At 37.5% G+C, this 17,375-nt stretch overlaps 1 protein-coding gene across 2 annotated transcripts in view; it reads left to right on the top strand.

The window, feature by feature from the left end:
• FGF12 (fibroblast growth factor 12) overlaps nt 1-17,375 on the top strand; it is a 600,621-nt gene that overhangs the window by 246,197 nt on the left and 337,049 nt on the right. The window lies entirely within an intron of this gene.

The following is a 17,375-nucleotide window of genomic DNA, read 5'->3' as shown; positions in this document are numbered from 1 at the left end:
CTCATAGCCTAGCATTCATTCACTACTCAACAAAATATGTACTGAGAAGCTTCCCATGTCCCACTACTCTAGGTACTGGAGTTACAGTAATGAACAAGTTAAAATTCCCGACCTAATACCCTTACATTCTTTTAGAAGCATTTATTTTTCGTGATTTGGCTAAATTGCATACTTTCCAGGCAGATGAGAGTAAAGGGATAAAACTAGAAACAGGCTTCAGTTAATCTCAACCCAAGAGGTTACACATAAAATACAATTAGGATTGTATATTCTTTATGTTTACATTTACCATTAAATTATAAATAAAGCACTTTAGGCAGCATCTATTTTGCCAACTAAAACACTTAATTTTGTATACAATACCCTGCCCCTCAAAGGGTCCAGCAATGACATGAATAGTAGATGTAAATAGTGCAGAGGCCCTGTGTGAATGTCTTCAGAAACAAGCATGATCAAACAGGTGAGCTTGAGACCTGGGATAATAGCTCACAGAACTGAAGCTAAGCACTAGATTTGGATGAGCAATGAGATAGAACAAGTTGATGTTTCATGCATAGGTGTGGTCTTGGAGAAACAATGGACAAAGTCATCTGGGACTAAGAAGTGAACTAAGGTCAGGTTTAGAAAAAAAAGATCAAGTTGGCATAGTCTTTACCAAGGTTTTGAAGCGGCACTAGGAACAGCTCCCAAGAGCTGTGATTGTTATTAGTTACTGTGGTTCCTATGAGGAAGGAAAAAATAATAAATGCATCTAGCTATAGCCAACAAGTAAGACAAGTGAATGAGGTAGGCTAGTTCTTAGGCAGTAGGGGATTTGGAAGAAATGTGGCAAATATAAAATCACAGCACTTTCCAAATGGGGAAATTAACCAGCTGCTACTCAGCTCCCGCCCGTTGGTTCTAGGCAGGACTGCAGGCTCAATGTTACTGGATCTTCCAGAAAAAAATAATAATAATAATAAAACAAATCCAAAGATGCAGGAGGAAATCCAGATATTTCAAGTGAAATCTCATGATTTTAATAATTTTGGCAACTCAAATTAAAATATATAAAACACTTGTAAACACAGTCTTGGTTCTAGTTCGTTTTAAGGCAGTTTTGGCTCTGAATAAAAGCGGTTGTATCCTTGTCCATCTATGAGTATTCGGTGTTTATTAATGGCACATCTAGCCATCTTACCCACTGTAGCCCGATGTTCTCAAAATATAAATTATATCATCTTTGTCTACTGCTTGTACTCCTCAGTGTCTTCCCATTCCACTCAGAATGAAAGAAGAACACTTTCACATGGCCTTCAAGGCCCTGAACAGGGTGTCTTGCTTACCTCTGTGACCTTGTCTCATGCTGTTCTTCCCTCTGATCACAATTTTCCAGCCATAGTATTCTTCTTTTACTTCCTAGGCTATGCCAAACTTTTCCAGCACTAGAGGCTTTTAATTTTTTGTTCCCTCTTCTGCAGTATTTCCCCTTGCCGTCCATGTTCACTCTTTGTTTACATGGCTCATTCTTTCATCTAGGCCTCATCTGGAGCAATGTGCTCTCCAAGAGGCTCCCATGGATTATTTAATACCAACTGGTCCTCCCAGTTACTCTGTTTGCCACAGGACCATTCATACACTGAATGCAATTTGAATAAAAAAAAAAAACAAACTATTTGCTTTCATGTTAATTATCTGTCTCACTCATTTGAGTGTAAACTCCTTGAGGATAAGAAACGTCTGTCTTGCTCATTAATATATAACTCCAGTGTCTAACACACAGGAGGCATTCAATAAATATGAATGGATGGATCACTGCATAAAAGGACTTGAAAGGCTTATGTCCTGGATATGTTGGTTTGGTGCTATATTCTTTGGACCTAGATCTTCTAGAGCAGTGCTCCTCAAACTTAGGTAAAGGACTCACCTGTTATAATGAAAAACCATATTAATGGCCATCCACTGTCAATTTAGGTTATTTTTACTACACATTATATATGCACGTATATGGCATAAAATTCTCATTTATAGTGCTTATAAAATGATGAAACTAGATAATTTACAAATTAAATTATAAACAAGTCTATACAGAAACAATTCAATCTAAATTAGCAATATTAATTTAACATTTAATGACATAAAATTACCTCGGTTCAGATGCAGTTATATATTTAATGTTTCTGTGCTTCTATTTCAATAATACTTATGCAGAGAATCTGTTCACATTACTATGCTGAATAAAATTATATTACTAATTTCTTGGTTTTGTTACTTAAGGGTAATTAGACTTCATACTTAACTAAATCTTTGCCTGCTAGGAATCCTAAAATGCTAAATGTAATGATATCACTAAAAAAAATTTTGGAAGACAGTTAATAAGACAGCATTACTGAAAACTACATTAAAATGTTTTATGAACTAATTGCTGGAATTGGGAACAGAGAAATTTCTTGTTGAATATTTGCTATTTAGTCTTACCATGAATGAATTATTCTAACAATGGTATTCCTAGAGCTGGGATTTCTGAAAGACATATGTCTGCTAAGTAAAATGTCTTCTTACTGCTGAAGCATTAATACTTAACTTTTCAAAAGTCTGGTGATTACTCCATTTTCTCAATTTGAACTACCTCAAACAATTATTTCTTCAATGCACTGTGATTTCATCTTAACTTTGTTGGAGTGAAACATATCATAATAAAAACCAGAAACATTCGTTTCAAAATTTTGTGGCAATAATTAGTTTCCATAAAGTCAATAAAGTCATTGTCCAGATGCCTTAGAATATGTCTACTTCTAAATAATAGATAAACATACATACGCGCACATGCACACCTGTTTATAGATATAACACATACAGGTAGATGGATGTTTATGTGTATACATATAACATTTTAAAGTTAAATTTTAAATTTCCATGCATACTTCCTACTCCATCCTTACCTAATTTGAGAAACAGCAGATTAGAGGATCCAACTGTGTTTTAACTCCCAGAAGTCCAGGCATTGATTATGGAGGGTAGGGCTCTAGACCAGTCTTGAAACAGGTAGACTTAAAATAAAAATACAGATAAAGAGATGAAACTCCTTCTAGAAAATGCATTGTTGTCTTTGAACTGCGCTCTGGTCTAGAAAATAGCCAACATGTTGCACAGTTCTGGGAACACCATTCACGTGGCTTTCTGGAATTGTGTTTCAAGAAATGACATTTCATATAAATACAGTGGAAATAGTGCCCTTTGGACCTGTGCAATGTGGGCCTGTCGATTCAACCTGGGAGAGTGCATAAGGTCCGCCCACCTTTATGTCAACTGTCCTCTCTTTTCACCCAGAGAAACCTGCTCTTCTCCTATACTACCTCTCACAGCCGATCATTCACTTTGGCAACAGTTTAAATGATAATTCCCTCTTACAGAAATATTCACATCCTAAAAGTTAACTGCTGTATATTATGAATATGTCAATAATAGAATAATAAGATAGAACAACAGGCTGTATTTTGCTTTTTGTGGGGATATGCGAGCCATAATAAACATATTTTATCATGCACTGACTGAAGGGTCTATGTGGAATTTCAGAGTCTATATTTATATCAGGTTCTAGAGCAAGTTCTAGATCAATAAAAATTGATGTTCTTTTTTTTGTTTTTTTTTAGGAGAATGGAGGGATCTCTATTGGATTAAAAGAGCATCCAGTTGTTGAGTGTTCTTTTGCATAGAGATCAGAATCTTTGCACCTAAGTGGTGATAACAGAGAGTACTCTCTCAGAAAAACACTTGCTTTAACAGTGTCACCTGTCCCCAAAGTGCCCCTCTCTTTGATTCAAGACCAAAATAGAGTTTGCTATTTCATCTGCTTAACAGGGCCTCTGTGGCTAGTCTTCATCGCTGTCGGAGATAAAATCAGCTCCCCAATCTTTCAGGCTCAAATACTTGGATTTACCTTTAATATCCTACAATTTAATTTTTTTGATATTGATCAGTCATGTATAATTAATATTTGTTCTTTATAATGTATATTATGCCACAAGTGACTTCTCAAGAGTGTAATGTCTCCCTCATATATACAGCAATACACCTGTTTGACCTTACAACAATTTTTATTTTCTATTGATGTGTGGCACAGCCCATGCGATTGTTAGATGGATTACTTCTCTACCTTTACCACAAATAAAATACATTTTTTTCTTTTAGGCTATTGCTTATATATTTTTGCTACCTGGAATGCCTTTCCGCTTCCTTTTAATGCATCCAAATAGTAACCTTCCTTCAAGCTTCACCTCAACCACACTTCTACTTGGCAATTCATGCTGGAATGATCATTCTGTGCTTTGAATTCTTCTCTCATTTACACAAATAGCTTAACACTAATTCCCCTATACCATATTTCTCCTTCTATTATTTTCGTTTATTTATTGAACTGATATTTACTATAATATTTGTGAATTATCTCATTTTAGCATCTTAAGGAAATAAAATCGTATCAGGCATAATTCTGCTCATAAAGCCTTTAAACTTCAGTAAGAGAAATCAGACATTTTTTTACATGTGACTGTTACATTACTATGTTTTCATTTTGTTTGGTTTTGCTTTTAAGAGCAACCAAGTTACAGATCAAGGGCTGTGGAAGTTTAGAGAATGAAGGATGACAGCTAGTGGTGATATATGAATCCCCAGGAAAGAGGTGGCATTTGAACTGGGCTTTAGGACATAGTAGTCCATTAAAAAATTGTAAATAGTAATAATGTATTAAGAGACATGGGTAGATGTTAGGTAGGCAGAGAAGGAGTATTCTTCAAGGAGGAATAACAAGAGCCAAGATATGTAAGTGGCTAACATAAGGGGTGCTGAGAATGAGGTGTCTAGGAATGCTGGACGGCAGGGTTACTGGCAAGCAGAACTTGTAAAGATGAGTAGTATGAGATGACTCTGGAAACATATATTGAAGCCAGTTTGTAAGTTGCAGAAGACTATAAATTCTATTCTAAAATATTTGGACTTTATTCTGCAGACAATGGGAAGTTGGCAGCCTCGAACAAGGACATGAATCAGTGTTTTACCATGCACATTTTAGCTTTCCAACTAGGTTAAATGCTATTCATTTTGTGGAAATCATATGTGAATAATAAAGATTTTATTAAGCTTTTTTTATATTATCTAATATCCTTTTAATAGCTTTTGAAAATTTTATTATTATTTTGTTTTACTGCTGAAGGGAGTGTCTCAGAAAGTTTAAGTAAACAGCACAAGATCACACAGCTAAAAGGCAGAGAGGAATTTAACCATGTCTCAAGACTCATCCTCCATGCTGTTCTTTTTTTGTTGTTTTTTTTTTTGTTTTTTTGAGACAGAATCTCGTTTTGTTGCCCAGGCTGGCATGCAGTGATGCGATCTTGGCTCATTGCAACCTCCGTCTCCCAGTTTCAAGCCATTCTCATGCCTCAGCCTCCTGAGTAGCTGGGATTACAGGCATGTACCACCACGTCCAGCTAATTTTTGTATTTTTATTAGAGACAGGTTGTCTCCATGTTGGTCAGGCTGGTCTTGAACTCCTGACCTCAAGCGATCCTCCTGCCTCGGCCTCCCAAAGTGCTAGGATTACAGGCGTGAGCCACCACGTCCAGCTCATACTGTTTTTCTTTACCATGGTACCTGTTCTCTTCTCTGTTGACTTTTTAGTTTTCCAGTAAAAGCTTAGGTTATCATTTAATAAAATAATCTTAAATAATATATGAATATGTTTATATTTTTTCTCATACACATTTTGCTTAGTTCTTTTCAAATTCTAAAACACTAAGGTTGCAATCTCTTCTGTGATTGAGGTTCAAAACTCAAATTTGGAAACTCATAGTGATCCCAATAATGAGGTGCAGTGTTCTTACCATTCTCAGCAGTGATGAGGTTGACTTGTGATAATGACATAGTAGCAAACGTTGGGCCCAGGAGTCTCCATTAGTTATAATTCCTAAAAACCATCTTACCTTCTTCATGTGACTCTTCTTTACTTCTTCATCTTTAGACAAATAAAAATATTCTTGAATACCCAGCAGTCTTTAAGATTCAGTTTATTCTCTGACTATAGGCTCTGTGAAAAATTGAGCAACACATGTTGCATAGTGGTTAGGATACTTTTGAGCAGAATTTACATAAAATATGACTCAGCCTGGCTTAAACACCAGGGGATAACTTGATTCATTTGATTGGAAAATCCAGATGTAGACCCAACTTCAGGGTGGGCTGGTCGAGTGGTACAACTCTTTCATCAAGAACTAGATTTTTCTTCACTTTTCGCTCTGCCATTTACAGTGTTACTGGCTGTTTCTCTTGTGGCAATGGATAGGAGACTGCCTGAAGCAAACTTAGACTACTCAGCGGGATAGTGTGGATGCCACTGAACAACATTCATGAAGTCTCTGTGGCCAGAAAATTATTATTAATTGATTGGTATAGACCTAGTTTATCTTAAACAAACAAGATGCATAGGATTACCTTTATAGATGGGGATTAATTAGGACCTACCCCTAGTTGGAGATACTGGTAAATCCTATCAAAAGAAATGACTGCTACCCAGTGGAATCTGAAAAGAAAAACTAGGGTCCAGTATACATCAGGATAAATGATGTTTTTTTTCCTCAGAGAGGATAGGTGCATTTTTTAAAACATCCAAGCTATTTATGCTCTTTTTCATTTTCAAAGAGTTTTCTTTAAAAATTTTATATCAACCTACCCTTACATGAAATGTATTTTGAAGAATGCTGATAAAAGTCATTCCTCAGCAAGCCCTAGAGATCTTAGAAATGAAGTTTCTCTTATATACAGTATTCTGAACAAGACATACAGCAAAGAAAAAAATGTCATCTTTCAGCATTATAGTTATTTGATTTTGAGGGGAGGTTGAATTCAGCATGTTCTTTTAGAAAAATACATTAAGCATACAGGGCATTAACCACTGCTACTCCTTTCCCTGCCTTCATGTTATGTCTGACCAATTATAATGGAGCCTTCTTTGATTTAATTTTAAACGGATCATGGAGTAATTAATCTGTGTTAGCTCAGCATGCAGACAAAGAAAACACTTTGATCAATAAATGGTAATGAGTGAATGTCACAAGATAATGCAGTTAAGCTGGTTTGGATTCCATTCTAGGTTTCACAATATAATGACTTATTTTATTCTTAATGTAGAATATATCATGTATGAAATAAGACTGTAAATGACTTTTGCTGTGTCCCATATTGCTGGTGATTGGGACTTTGGACTGAAACTTTTTACGTTGCTTCAGTGTAGGGAGAGTTGAAAGAGGTCTCAGTGTTTCCCCATAGTGAGATACATGCTTTCTGCATTTAGCAATGACTCTACTCGATGGACAACTTTATTTGCAAAATACCTTTGTTCTTTTATTGTTTCTATACATGGCAGCATCATTTGTCTCAGATTCCTCTTGGAAAGAGGACTGTCTTCTCTAGTAATAAGCATATCCTCTTTGCACTGGCCAGCACAGCAATTACATGCCATTTTTACAATGAGTGACTTCCTAGAATTAGCCATGGGCTCTCATACTGATATTCAAAATCTTGTATTTAGAGGAGAAGTGAAGGAGGTTAATGTTGATACTTAAAGGTGATTGTGCCAAGTGAAATGCTAGAATCTCATAGTCCAGGTTTTGTGGGAGAAAAATAGATTTTGTTGGCAAGGGTGAGAAGAATGGTAAGGTTCCTTTGCAAAGTCTTATGATTACGTTTTTTCCTCTTTATTCTGTCTCTATAATAATCAATGCTTAGCACTGAAATTATTTCAGTTGTCATTAGATTCTGTAATTCCCTTTGTTTGCCTCCACCCCCACAGAAAATAATTCTACGTGTTGGTGCCAAACCAAATATTCCCAGAGCACTGATGTCCTCTTTGCTATTATCTTTTCAACATCTGCATGGCATTCCCCCCCTCCCCCGGCCCCCAAATCCTTCTTTCTTCTCTTTCCCAATCCCAATTTTGTCTTTCAAACCCAGGCTGGCCGATATCTGTGCCACAATCTCTTCCCCAATACTCAAGTCTATAAAATTCCTGATTGTATATGCTTTATAGTGTTTATAGGGTCTTCATTACCTGTAATCTTTTTCTTTAGCCTAGCTCATGTTACTGTAATAATTTTTAAAATATTCTTAATATTCTAGGGGATGGGAAATGCAACTTAAATTGTGCAAACTCCAGAAACTGGGCACAGTGGAGGCACTCAGTTAAAATGGACCAAATGAACTGGGTAGCATTGTCATGAGAGTGTAAAACAGGATTTTGTTTAACCTGACTAGGTTAGTAGATTCATGCTACTATTTTTCTCCCCCCTCTTACTCACACCTACCATTCAGGAGTAAGGAATCTCTCTTTGTTTTGGTTTGCTAAGGAAGATAGGAGAGTCTGCAGACTTTTTTTTCCCTTTTATCATTTTGTTTGGTGAAAGAGAAAATAGGTAATGCTTAAGGTCTCCCAGGTTTTTTGAGTTGGACATCTGAAATAAAGAAGTTGACTAAATCTGCGTTATTAAGACTCCATGTGACTTTCACTGGGTGATGTGTTTCAATGACACCTGACTCAGATGGAGCCTGGGACTTTGGACAGGTGGGCATCTGCTCAGGGACCCAACATGCTGCTTTGTCTCTTGAGATAGCTGCTACTGCTGCCTTCTGAAAGGATGATGGTGTTAGACTCTAAACATAGACGGCACTGATATAGTCTCCTGTGGCCTTGGAAGTGGAATAATTCCTTTTAGACACTGGTGAGGAGAAGGAGGGAGGCCCAGGCATATTGCCTCCTCAAAAGGGAATATATTTCCTGTATCCAGAAAAAGAAGAACTAAAAGAAGGGAAGAATTTGGCTTTGGATAAGAACACTCATCTGCATGATGTTTCACAGTGTTTTTCAAACAGCGTGCCTCTTTTAGGCTTCCATATTTTGATCAATATGTACAACCGGAGATTTATTTTGCCTTAGTAATGTCTGTTCTGCAGAAAAGTGGACTGAGCAAGTTCTAACCAGAGAAAACTTTTAGTAAGAATTAAAATATATAACATAACATCAAGACAACACCAACAGTATGTTTCATGCTTACTGGAATATGAGAAACTGTTTCTTTTGAGTTTATGCAAGTCAACAGTTACACTGAAACAGTAACCAAATTCTGAAGACCAATTAAATACTATGGTAGTTTTAAAAATAATTTTCTAAACTTCCTTTTTCTTTCAGCCAGTGTTCACCTTTAACTACTTCAAGTATGCTTTTCCACAGTCTAGTATTTGGAAATTTTATCTTAGTCACAAGAAAACTGAAAATGATTAGTAGATGATCAAAATATTTATTTGAGGAATGAATACAGTAGACTCTTTGAAAAGTTATACTTAGGGAGTGGTCAAGAATCTTAGAATTTATAAAACAAAAATTATACATTCATATAATTCTTTACCTTTACATAATATTTTAACACGTTATTTCGTTCAAACCCTAAATGACTATTATTGGGTAGGAGGATAGTAGAGTATATATTATCTACTAATTATGGGGTAGGAGGATATATAGTATATGGTTTGGAGTCAGGCCAGGGGCTGGATTCTAATCCTACTTTATCATTTATTAGCTGTAAGACTATAGGTAAATTACTTAACCCACATTAATAAGACTCATTTTTCTTATCAGTAAAATGGAGATAACTGTTGTACCTACTTCTTGGGTTGTGGTGGTAAGTAATGGAGATAAACCTGGTGGTTGGAAAACAGTAATTGCTCAATATGTATGTTCTATGAGAGGTTAGGTAGGGCAAGATATTTGCTTAAAAAGGTCAAAATACTTGCACAGGATTAGAGAGCTAAAATGCAATGAGATTTTAGGCCTAATGCCTACCAAGGATATTTTGATTTTAACAATTCTTAGCAAAGCGAAATACTGACCTTGGCCTACATTTTTCATAAGCCAGTGTGTTTATCAGTCACACATCCATGGCTATGGATGCCCATGTGCGAAAGCTGTATCTCCAGAATTGAAACAACTTGTATTTTTAAGTGATATAAAGTATAACCACTTAGCTCCTGATTAGGAAACACCAACATTCTTGTTGATGAGAGTTTTCTATTGTGTCATGAACCTGAAAGAATAATTGATCCAACAGCATATTAAACTATCATTATAAATATGTGGCTTCAAGTGGAGTCATTTTTAAATCAACCGTATGCAGTTTTCTGCTACTAATAATTTATAGCTAATTTTTCACACCAGATCAAATTACCAATCAAAAGTATGTATTTTGGGGCCAGACTTGGCTCTTCCCCTCTCTCCACTCCCATTCTCCATTTCAGTAGCTGCTATACTTACAGAAACTGGAACTACAATATAAATGAGTCTAGTGTTTAAAAATAAATATAGTTATCTTATACAGTCATTGGGAATAAAGTATCTTTATACTGATAATAATATCCTACCATTGTTTCTACTTATTCTTCATTTATCTTAATACAGGTAACTAAAAATTGTCTGTAAACTATACCGCAACAGAATGTTTCTCATTATTGGGAAGACTTTGAGCCCGATATCATTGGTTTGGGCCTCCAGATCCCCTCCACTCTCCTACCTCTGCTTCCTTCCTGGGGGGCTCCCCTATGTGAACTCTTTGAGGGGCTTGAATGTACTCTGGCTGCTTGTTGGGTTTGTCCAGTGGGAAGCGCTGGCAGGAGATAGAGCGAAGAGAGAAAGCAAAGTCAGTCTTTATTCCTCTAGTTTCTTCCCTGTGAAGTGACCCCTGGCTGGCCATGGCAGAATGTCACAGCTCCCTTCTGGGTAGTTTACACTGTACAGCATTCTCCCCTGGATTTGGGTAGCCCCTCTCTCTTTTGGTTCCATTAAGCTAGTACAGCTCTGCTGCTACTAGCCCTGGGTTCCTACCTGCTGCCTGTAGTTTCTCTACACCTTGTTCTTCCTTCTGGAATCACTTCTTTCATAAGTAAATCTTCCTCAAATTATCCAAAATTAAAAATGCCATATCCTTTTGGGATCTAGTCTGATATCAACTTAATCATCCAAAAGCATTTATCAGATACTTGCTTATATATGGCTCCAATCTTGTTACTCCTCCACTTAGGAGCCATTCAATGGCTCTCTGTTGCCTTCAGAGTAAAGACCATCCAAACGCATTTACAATTTGGCTGTAATCAGTCTTTCTTTACTCCCACTAGTGTCCTCCAGACAGCCTTTCTTCTAGCAAAACTAGACTGCTAGGTACTTCTCTGATCCTCAGTGTCTGACTTTGGGGAAGTCATTTTGCTTCTTTGTCCTCAGATCCCAAACTTTGAGCTTCTTTCCTGCAATTTTGCATTATGTGGTATTTTTGGAGGTAATTCCATGAAAAGTCACAGTGGGGATTAATACCAACAAAATAAACAGGGGGCATATTACAGATGGCTGTGAGGCTGTTGAACTTAATGCCATTGATCAATTCATTCATCAATTATTTATCAAGTACTTCCCATATGTTGTGGTAAAATGATGAGTAATTCATCAGGGTTAATGTAGAGTGGTGGTGGGAGTTAGGCTTTAACTCAAACAATTGGAATTCACATTTAGATTCTGCCACTTATTTGTTAGAGACCTCTGGGCTCCATTTTTTTTTCATCTGTAAACAAAAATAACAATATTTTCCTCATAGGTGAGAACTAAATGGTAGTCACTGGGCAGACTCATTTAGGTAAATGGATGCAGAAAAAATCTTCAAGATTGTAGCTATGATTATTTTTATGTTTTCCTGCCCTTTAAAATATAGAACTCACATGTGATCTCTGAAGCCAATGTTTAGGCCATGTATGGAAAGTCTTTCAGGTGTCATCTCACCTGGAGCTGCAGGTGATCTCTTGCGGATCACGTGATTCTATTTTATGCTGTTTGATGATGGTTTGGGAAGTTCATAGATTGTAACATTCTTTGCTGAATGGGCTAGGCTGTTTTTCAGAAAGATTTTATCTAACTGCCTATCATCTATCTATCTATCTATATCATCTATCTATCATCTGTCTATTTATATCTATCATCTATCTATTATCTATCATCTATCATCTACCTATATCTATCATGTATCTATTATCTATCACCTATCATCTATCATCTATCATCTATATTTATCATCTATCATCTGTCTATCATCTATCTATCATCTATCTATATCTATCATCTATCTATTATCTATCTATCTATCATCTATCTTATCTATCTTTAATGATTTTAGGCTTCAAGTGGTGGACTTCTGGAAGGAAATTTTCTGACTATTAAGTCAGAATCATATTTCAGACACACAGAAGTTGTGTTCGGTCCCTGTGAATTCCCCTATCACAAGAACAGCTTCTGCACTGACGTGTAATCCTTTCATTTCTTTGTCATTTAAAAATTATGATATGAGAAGATTTGGTCTAGAAAACATGGACCTCTCCTGAAATACTGGAATCCGTAATCACTTAAAGCACTCTGGCTTTTTCTGTTTGGCTTAGCTTTACAACTTTCCCATCAGTGGGTAGAAACATCTTTGAATTTGTGCTTTCCTTGTATTTTCTATATTTATTTCAGTATTTCTGGAAAAATAATTCTTGGAACAAGCTGGTATTTCCGGTCCTCTAAGGGCTGCAACCTTGTGTATCATGCCCCCTCATGCCCTTCACTTGACACCTACATTAATTGTATGTTTTGTATGTATGTCACTTTTCTGTGTCCCAGTCATTCCGTTTATAGATGAAGGGGGAAAGGTCTTCCCTGGATATGGGTGGAAGCTCTGGAAAGGCTCAGGAACAACCTCTCCTTAATCCTGGCTAATTTAGAGCTGGACTGGACCACTGATGAGGGTTCCCTGGCATGCTTTCCAGAGCATCTTCGTTCTTTACAACCCAGCTTGCTGAATTGGATCAATGTAATGTTTGTTCTGTTTTGATTTATAACCCAATGGTTGAAAGCTCCTTTAATTCAAATTATATTCAATAGTACTTGAGATACAGAAACTCAATTTTAATTTACTTAAGCAAAGAAGGAATTGTTAGAAGGATACCAGTGTTGCTCACAGAAAGAAGAGCCACATTAATGAGGTAGATACGGGATTTCAAGAACTGGGCAAAAGACTCAAGAGCCCTCAGAACATTCTCTTAATTCTACTACTCTCTTTGTGGGCTTTGTTCCCTTTTTCTTTTTCCTTTCTTTCTTTTTTTTTTTTTTGAGATGAAGTTTCACTCTTGTTTCCCAATCTGGAGTACAATGGTGCGATCTCGGCTTACTGCAACCTCCACCTCCCGGGTTCAAGCAATTCTCCTGACTCAGCCTCCCAAATAGTTGGGACTACAGGGACACACCACCATGCCTGGCTAATTTTGTGTTTTTAATAGAGACGGGGTTTCATCATGTTGGCCAGGCTGGTCTCGAACTCCTGACCTCAGGTGTTCCACCCACCTTGGCCTCCCAAAGTGTTGAGATTACAGGCCTGAGCCACCGCAGCCAGCCTTCCTTTTTCTTTATACCTTTTGGGCATGGCTTCAGTTTACTACAGCTGTGAACCCAACAAAAAAGGTAGCAGTTTTCTCCAACTACTTCAGTATATAGAAATTCAAGGAAGGACTCTATCATCCTAGATTCTGTTCCTATCCAAGCACCAATCACTGTGACAGAGAAAATGAGGTGCCATAATTGGCCAAATCTGGGTTATGTGCTTAAACTTGTGGTCTGGGAAGCCAGTGTCCTATGATTAAAAGCCTTAGAAGAATTACTTGTCCGGGCGCGGTGGCTCACGCCCGTAATCCCAGCACTTTGAGAGGCCGAGGCAGGCGGATCACGAGGTCAGGAGATCGAGACCATCCTGGCTAACACGGTGAAACCCCGTCTCTACTAAAAATACAAAAAATTAGCCGGGCGTGGTGGTGGGCGCCTGTAGTCCCAGCTACTCGGGAGGCTGAGGCAGGAGAATGGCGTGAACCCGGGAGGCGGAGCTTGCAGTGAGCCGAGATCACGCCACTGCACTCCAGCCTGCGGGACAGAGAAAGACTCCGTCTCAAAAAAAAAAAAAAAAGAATTACTTGCCCCTAAAATGAGATGAGTGTTGTTCCTGGACGTAGAGGAAGAAATTCTGAACTGACAAAAACAACAGATGTCCAATATACAAAGGAGAACTAATTTTTAAAGTTTTAATTTCTACATCATTAAACACAACCTGTTTTACTTTATTGCAATCATATTAATTCAAAATATTTATTTAGTACCTTTTAATGCGCCAAATTATAAAAAGGCAATATGATATCATTCTTATCCTTAAATTAAAATAAAATCAGTCTTCAATAATTTGCCCTATGCATGAGATTTTCTTCTATGTTCTGTGTAAAGACCAACTATAAAGCTGAGTGGCTTACAATAAATATTTAATTCATGCTCACACACCATGAACGCTTCAGGGCATGAGTCTGGGTTAGTGTAGTTCTGCTCTATGTTTCTTTGCATTGTGGAACCTTTACTGAAAGAGCAACAACCCCTGTCTGGAGACATGATATTCTCATGGTGGAGGGCAAGAACAGAAAAGCTTCAGCCATCCACACAGTTACATTAAAGCCTTCTGTTTAATCATGGCAAACGTCTGCTCGCCATTCTTTTGGTCACACGGCCAGTGCATATCACATGATGGCCAAGCACAGAATCAATGAGGTGGGGATGTGATTCTTCCCCACAGAATGTATGACAAGTCATTTGACAATAAAGAGAGATGTATAATCCTGTTTTAGAGAGGAAACATGATTGAGGACAGTAACCCAAAATACTACACTTAACAAAGCAATATTGAATTGTCACTAATTCATTTCTTATGTGTTTCAGAAATGAAATATTAGTATATAAGTAATAATCACCATGAGTTTTCTTTCACGTAGATAGAAATTATATAGAGTGTAACCAGCTACATAATGTTTCTATATTTCATTTCCTGGATTCACCAGCCATGTATACAGCCTTTAATGACTACTGTGCCTTTAGTTACCCCATAATAACCATCAACTCATGATAAGGGATGGCAAGTAATGTCATCTGGTCTAGAAAACTTGTCGGAAGTAGGCATGGGAATAAATTAGTAAAGCACAAGGAAATCAGTGTGTCAGCCATTCTGAAGGTTAGGTCAAACCTCTGCAGCTTGAGGGATGAGGTGTGGTTGATAATTTTAAGTTACAATTGGCTCCAAAACATACCTTGTATCTTGTATTTCCTTTTTCAGTCAAACATTTTTCCATAAATTGAACACAACCTAAGAGTTAGAATTACAAAGATGAGTAAACTCATAGGCTCTGCACTGAAAGAAATCACAGTGAGTAAACACATGTCAATTATAGAAGTTTTTTCAAGTACAGAAACAGCATTAAAGAGAAAATGACTAAATCTTTCTGGAGCCTGCCATGAAGGAGAGGGACATAGGGAGAGACTTCTCAGAACAGGTGATACTTGAACAGAATTTTGAATAATGGGATAGGAATTATTTAGGTAGAAATTACATTTGTACTTCTCAATACCAAGTAAAGAGAATAGCAAGTACAAACGCGAAATCACAGAGACACAGGCTTTGTGTTTTTGTCTTTAACACCCCTGGTAGGAACGAAGGGCAGGTAGTGGGAGGAGGTGAGACAGGGCTGAGGAGCCGAGCAGGGAGAGCAAGAGAATTAGAGAAAATGAGACATCCCTCTTCCTGGAGTAGAGTGTGAATGACTCTCTCCCTTCCTCCTCCTCATTCCTCTGTGGAATAGCTGGATGCTGTTCATGAGTTTTAGCTTATTAGCCTTTTGGGAATTTCCAGGGCGTTGTGAGTCTTTGGAGGCCCTGGAATGTGGGCTTTCGGGGAACCTTTGGACTCTAGCAGAAGACAGAAATCAGAGGGAGAAAAAGCCAGGTGACAGCGTGGAGTGGCATCCAGGTACCGTGTGAAAGTGAAAGTGTTATGAAAGGAAATGTTAAGTTTCATTCCAAGTATCTGAAGCTACACAGTGGTGTCGCTGGACTGGATGACCGGAGAGGCCTGACCTAATACGGACGATAAGAGAGTGTGGTGTCTACAGATTTAAAAATATTAGGCCAGGCGCGGTGGCTCACGCCTGTAATCCCAGTACTTTGGAAGGCCGAGGTGGGCAATCCCGAGGTCAAGAGATCAAGACCATCCTGGCCAACATGGTGAAACCCCGTCTCTACTAAAAATGCAAAAAATTAGCTGGGCCTGGTGGCAGGCACCTGTAATCTCAGCTACTCAGGAGGCTGAGGCAGGAGAATTGCTTGAACCCGAGAGGCAGAGGTTGCAGTGAGCCGAGATCGCACCACTGCACTCCAGCCTGGCGACAGAGTGAGACTCCATCTCAAAAAACAAACAACAACAACAACAAAATTAATAAAGTGAAATACAGTCTATAGGCTTTTTTTTGGTTTTAATCAGTGTGTGCAGGTACTTGATAACATACTCTTCCCCTTAAAAATCTGCTGCTGCAGTTGCTTACAGTTGAGTTTTTAGAATAAATATGTAAGCTTGAAATTCTCACATTTTAAAATCATGTATCCTTGAACACACTGTATTCTATCTATATGAAAGCTAATTTAGAGACTTCCCAGTTCCACAGTTGGTCCTCAATACATGCAAACTCAGCTACACATGTTCATTTCGAGCATAAATTAGCCATGGCTCAGAATATCCCAGCTCACTTTGAGAGCAGCTTGTATCTATCAATTCCTGGATTTAAATAGTAGATTTGAAATCAACAATAATAACACAGTTTGTGAAGATGAAGAAGTAATTTGAGTTACTTCAATTCTGTGACCACTTGAAGAGCTTCTGTGCCTATCATTTAAATCAGTGAAATAAAATATGAACCATGGTATACAATTTTTCCCTTTTCTAAAAAGTATATGAATGTAATTATTTTATTCTCATTACATTATTTTTATTTTACTGCTGGTTTCATTATATATAGAATTGAATAAACAATTTTTCACTGTTTCCAAATTTCTCTATTAGGATTATGATTAAAAATGATTTTGTTGTGTATAGGAGAGAAATGTTAAAAAGTAATTTTTTCTGGTGTCATATGTAGTAATTATACCACTGCTTGGCTCCTAAAGCTAAGAATAGAACTAGGGACTCAGAGAAAGCTCTGTTCCCGGGCTGAAAACTGCATCTGAATAAAACATTCCCAAGAAGTACATGTCTGCAACCTGAGCGAGCATGATGTTTATGGAGCATCTAATCCTTGCCAGGCACCGTTCCTAGTACTGGTAACATCACAATGAACAGGCCTTGAAGAGCCATACATTCTAGTGGGGAGAGAGTGAAAGTCATCATGTAAAGTAAAATACTTTAAATGAAACAACCAATGAAGTAAAA

Source organism: Hylobates moloch, unplaced genomic scaffold (assembly GCF_009828535.3).
Source record: "Hylobates moloch isolate HMO894 unplaced genomic scaffold, HMol_V3 SCAFFOLD_13, whole genome shotgun sequence".
In the NCBI taxonomy this organism is placed as follows: Eukaryota; Metazoa; Chordata; class Mammalia; order Primates; family Hylobatidae; genus Hylobates; species Hylobates moloch.
The sequence above is the reverse complement of the archived record's forward strand: the minus strand, read 5'-3'. Positions and strand labels throughout refer to the sequence as shown.